General features: G+C 43.4%; 1 non-coding gene across 1 annotated transcript; it reads right to left on the bottom strand.

Moving 5' to 3' along the window:
- Positions 1-203: 203 nt before the first annotated feature.
- Positions 204-310, bottom strand: LOC133793274 (small nucleolar RNA R71). The gene has a single exon (XR_009874726.1). It is a non-coding gene; the product is annotated as a small nucleolar RNA R71 (small nucleolar RNA).
- Between the last annotated feature and the right edge of the window lie 5,541 nt (positions 311-5,851).

The following is a 5,851-nucleotide window of genomic DNA, read 5'->3' as shown; positions in this document are numbered from 1 at the left end:
ATCTTCGTTCATTTTTGGAGGTGAGTGACTCCTTCAAGCTACAAGGAGTGACTGATGAGGCCCTAAGGTTGAAATTGTTCCCTTTCTCTTTGAGTGATCGAGCTAGAGCTTGGCTCAACACTCTTCCCCCCGAATCGGTGACTACATGGAATGAGTTGGCTGAAAAATTCCTGATGAAGTACTTTCCCCCTACCAAAAATGCCAAGTTTTGCAATGAAATCATGTCATTTCAGCAGCTGGAAGATGAATCATTCTGTGAAGCGTGGGAGAGATTCAAGGAATTATTGAGAAAGTGCCCACACCACGGGATCCCACATTGTATACAAATGGAGACTTTCTACAATGGGCTCAATTCTTCCACTCGTATGGTGTTAGACGCCTCAGCCAATGGGGCTATTCTCTCTAAGTCCTACAATGAAGCCTATGAGATTTTGGAGAGGATAGCTAGCAACAATTATCAATGGTCCAATGTTAGAGCCTCAACAAGTCGAAAAGTGGCTGGTTTACTTGAAGTTGATGCATTGACAGCTTTGACAGCTCAAGTTTCTTCAATGACTAACCTTCTCAAGAATATGAGTTTGGGGGGAATGGTACAGCCAGCTGCTATGGGCCAAGTGGCAGATGTTTCTTGTGTTTATTGTGGAGATGGGCACACATTTGACAGTTGTCCATCAAATCCTGCATCAGTTTGTTACTTGGGGAATCAAAATGTGAGCCGTAACAACCCATATTCGAACTCTTACAATCCGGGTTGGAGGAACCATCCGAACTTCTCATGGGGGGGTCAAGGAGCTAGTTCAAGCAGAGCACCAATGCAAAACAAGCCTACATACCCACCGGGGTTTTCTCAACAACAACAAAGAGCTCAACCACCTCATCTCAAGTGTCTCAATCAAGCTCTTTGGAGAGTTTAATGAAGGAATATATGGCCAAGAACGATGCTGTAATTCAGAGTCAAGTGGCATCCTTGAGGAATCTAGAAACTCAGCTGAGGCAGCTTGCTAATGAGCTAAGGAGTAGACCACAAGGCACTTTGCCTAGTGATACAGAAAATCCAAGAAAAGATGGCAAGGTGCATTGCAAGGCGGTTACCTTGAGAAGTGGCAAAGATGTGGAACTTACTGAGGATAATTGTGCCAGAAACAGCGAGCCCACTTCAATCCAAAATAGTGGGGACAAAGGAGACAAAGCTGTGAAATCAAAAGAATTAAATGCTGATCCTGAAGCAATTGCTGCAGCAATTCCTCCGCAAAATGCTACAGGAGAGCCTACAAGCAAGTCACCTCCACCATTTCCTCAGCGCTTTCAAAGGCAGCAGCAAGATAGTCAATTTCGGAGATTTTTAGATGTTTTGAAACAACTTCACATCAATATACCGTTGGTGGAAGCTTTGGAGAAAATGCCCAACTATGTGAAGTTTTTGAAAGATATTTTAACTAAAAAGAGGAGGCTTAGTGAATTTGAAACAGTGGCGTTGACTGAAGGCTGTAGTGCTATATTGAAGAGTAAAATTCCTCCTAAATTGAAGGATCCGGGTAGCTTCACAATTCCTTGTTCTATTGGTGGTAGAGACGTTGGTAGAGCACTTTGTGACTTGGGGGCTAGTATCAATTTGATGCCCATGTCAATTTTCAAGAAGTTGGGGATTGGAGAAGCAAGAACAACCACAGCAACTTTGCAATTAGCGGATCGTTCTATGGCGCACCCTGAAGGAAAAATTGAAGATGTACTTGTGCAAGTTGACAAATTCATCTTTCCGGCTGATTTCATCATCCTTGATTATGAAGCGGATATAGATGTTCCTATTATCTTGGGTAGGCCATTTCTAGCTACCGGGAGGACCTTGATTGATGTACAAAAAGGGGAGCTTACTATGAGGGTGAATGACCAACAAGTGACTTTCAATGTGTTCAATGCTATGAAGTTTCCGGATGAGGTTGAGGAATGTAATAGGCTAAGTGTAATTGAGTCTATTGTTGCTGAAAAATTCCACAAGGAAGTTTGTAAAGATGGAGTGGGGGTGAGGTCACTTGAAGAGCTTGAAAGCTTAAGTGAAGAGGAAGAAACCCAAGTTACATGGGTGGAGTCAACGCAGCCATTTGCTAAATTCAGGAGGCCTTTTGAGTCATTGAACTTGTCGGAAGGGAATTTCAAGCCTCCTAAGCCTTCTATTCAAGAGCCACCAAAATTAGAGTTGAAGCCTTTGCCTAGTCACTTGAAGTATGCCTATTTGAGAGATGATGAGACCTTGCCTGTGATTATTTCAGCCATGTTAGGAGCTGAAAAAGAGAGTTTGTTGCTGGCTGTTTTGAAGAAATACACAAGGGCTATTGGTTGGACTATGGCGGATATCAAGGGGATAAGTCCTTCATTTTGTATGCATAAAATTCTGTTGGAAGATTGCTGTAATAATTCTGTTGAGCAGCAGCGAAGGCTTAATCCTATCATGAAGGAAGTGGTTAGAAAAGAGATAATTAAGTGGCTGGATTATGGCATTGTTTACCCAATTTCAGACAGTTCTTGGGTCAGCCCAATTTAGTGTGTTCCTAAAAAAGGTGGAGTCACGGTGGTGGCTAATGAAAACAATGAGTTGATTCCCACAAGACAAGTGACAGGCTGGCGTGTTTGTATGGACTATCGGAAGTTGAATAAGGCTACTCGCAAAGACCACTTCCCGCTGCCATTTATTGACCAAATACTTGATCGGTTGGCGGGAAAGGAGTTCTATTGTTTCCTTGATGGGTATTCAGGCTATAATCAAATTTCCATCGCGCCGGAAGACCAAGAGAAGACTACCTTTACTTGTCCTTATGGCACCTTTGCCTTTAGGAGGATGCCTTTTGGGCTGTGCAACGCCCCCGCTACTTTCCAACATTGTATGATGGCAATATTCTCATATATGGTGGAAAAGTCTCTTGAAGTCTTCATGGATGATTTTTCAGTATTTGGGGAGTCTTTTGACACTTGTTTGGCTAACTTGGAGCAAGTCTTGGCTAGATGTGAAGAAACACACTTGGTACTCAATTGGGAAAAATTCCATTTCATGGTTCAAGAAGGCATTGTGTTGGGCCATAGAATTTCTAACAAGGGCATAGAAGTGGATAGAGCAAAGCTGGAAGTTATAGAAAAATTGCCACCACCTACTACAGTCAAAGGGATTAGAAGCTTTTTGGGGCATGCGGGCTTCTATAGGAGGTTTATAAAAGATTTTTCGAAGATTTCTAAGCCCCTTTGTTCTTTACTTGAGAAAAATTGAGCATTTGAGTTCACCAAGGAGTGTCAAGAAGCATTTGTGACTTTAAAAAAGGCTCTTATCACCGCACCCATCATTGTAGCTCCGGATTGGTCTCTCCCCTTTGAATTGATGTGCGATGCTAGTGACTTTGCTGTGGGGGCTGTTCTTGGGCAGCGAAAAGAGAAGGTTTTTCATTCCATTTATTATGCAAGCAAGACATTAGCCGATGCCCAATTGAACTATACTACCACTGAGAAAGAGCTTTTGGCGGTGGTGTTTGCTTTTGACAAGTTTAGAGCTTATCTTGTGGGGACTAAAGTGGTAGTTTATACAGACCATTCAGCAATCAAGTATCTAATTGCCAAAAAGGATGCTAAGCCACGACTTATTCGATGGGTGTTGCTTCTTCAAGAATTTGACTTGGAAATTCGAGATAGAAAAGGAACGGAGAACCAAGTGGCTGACCACTTATCTAGACTTGAAGCTGGAAGTGAAAAACAAAATGAAGGGCCTATTAAAGAGACATTCCCCGATGAGCAATTGTTGGTTGTGAACCAAACCACTACTCCATGGTACGCTGATTTTGTCAACTAATTTATCTCGAACCTGAGGTTTAGGTTCCAACGGCTTAGACCGTTTACAAGACCAAATTTAATCAACCTAAGCCTAAGATTAAAGTTCTAACGGTTCTGGATCGTTATAAGGAAAACATGAAGAAGGATTGGACTATCCTTGACCATGTTAGGTTTGGACCAATCTTTTGGGAGTTGGGTTTTGAACCGCCTGGACAATATGGGTCTGAGCTAGGACTGGGCTTCGAGCCTTGTGTCCCTTTGTTGGTTGAACCCCTCGGACCACACGGATCAGGGTTAGGATTGGGCTTTGAGCCTTGCATCCTTTTTTGCTAGGAGTTGGTTTTTGAACCCTTAATCTATACGAGTCTGGATCAGGACTAAGCTCTGAGCTTTGCATCCTTTTCTTTTAATCCTTGATTTGTAGAGATGGTCTTACCCCCCAAGTGTTCAAAAAGTGTAGTCTTAGGTCACTTGTTCGTGGAAAAATTAAGGACGGATGTGAACTTTTTTCTTCTCTTACAACATCTCTTATGGTGTTTTTTTCACACCATTTTTATTAAAAAAGAAATGGCCCTGGGGCGTACATTACTTGAAATTAAAAATGTTAGAAAAGGCAGAATCAAATCCTCCCGACTACTGATAGTACCAGAGGAGGTGTTCTGCATTCTAGGCCCTTGAGACCTATGTTCTGCCTAGCCGCTTTAAGCAATATGTTCCTGAACATACTTCATTTTGGATCTCATAGGGTCCTTCCCAGTTTGGTCCGAGAACCCCACTCCCAAATCTTGAGATGCAGGGAAGACTTTTGGCAGGACTAGATCGCCGGTTCCGAACATCTGGCTCTTAACTTTTAAGTTGAAGTGCCTTGCGATCTTTTCCTGATACATCTTCAGCTGCACTTGTGATTCTTCCCGCATCTCTTCAATGAGATCCAGGGATTCTTGGAGTAAGGCATTGTTCTGGATGGGATCATACGTATCTCGTATGTGAGATGGGATCACCGTTTCTACTAGGATGACTGCTTCACATCCGTACACCATTGAATAGGGAGTATGTCTGATAGATTTTCTTTCTGTGGTCCGGTACGCCCATAGGATGCGGGGAAACTCTTCCGGCCACTTGTTCTTACAGGCTTGTAGTTTTTTGTTTAAGGCCCCCTTCAAAATCTTGTTCACGGCCTCTGTTTACCCATTTTCTTGAGGCCTTGCGACTGCAGAGAAGCTTTTGATGATGCCATGTCTTTCACAGAACTCAGTGAAGTGCATGCTATCAAATTGCTTCTTGTTGTCGGACATGATTTTTTGAGGGAGGCCGTATCGACACACAATGTTGTTGATGACAAAGTTGAGGGCCTTTTTGAAGGTGATGGTGCTCATTGGTTCTGCCTCTATGCACTTGGTGTAATAGTCGACGACTACAATGGCATATTTTACTTCGCCCTTCCCGGTCAGGAGGGATCCTACCAAATCAATCCCCCAAACTACAAAAGACCAAGGACTGGTCATCAGCGTTATCTCCGTTGGAGGGCTTGCAGAATCTTTGCATACCATTGGCATTGTTCGTTCTTGCGGGCATAATCTACACATTCCTTCTTCATTGTTGGCCAGAAAAATCCTTGCCTGAGGATCTTCTTGGACAAGCTAAGTCCGGTTGTGTGATCTCCGCAAAAGCCTTCGCGCACTTCATGCATGATTGCGCTCAATTCTATCCTGGATGCGCATATGAGATAGGTCATGTATAACCCCCTGCGATAGTCTTACATCCATCATGACGTATCTGGGAGCCTGGTACTGAAGTTTCCTAGCGACGACCTTGTCTGCAAGAAATTCCCCAGTGGTTAGAGACTGGATGAGAGGGTCCATCCAGGATGTAGTGTAATCAATGGCGTTGACGATTGTGGGAGTTTGAATACTGGGCGCGGGTAGATGGTTGATTAGGACTACCTCGGAGAGTTCTGCCTCAACATCCATGGACAATTTGGCTAGCGTGTCTGCAAACACATTTTGTTCCCCGGGGATATGATGGATGAAGTGTCTTTTGA

The sequence above is a fragment of the Humulus lupulus genome, chromosome 7, assembly GCF_963169125.1.
Source record: "Humulus lupulus chromosome 7, drHumLupu1.1, whole genome shotgun sequence".
NCBI lineage: Eukaryota > Viridiplantae > Streptophyta > Magnoliopsida > Rosales > Cannabaceae > Humulus > Humulus lupulus.
The sequence above is the reverse complement of the archived record's forward strand: the minus strand, read 5'-3'. Positions and strand labels throughout refer to the sequence as shown.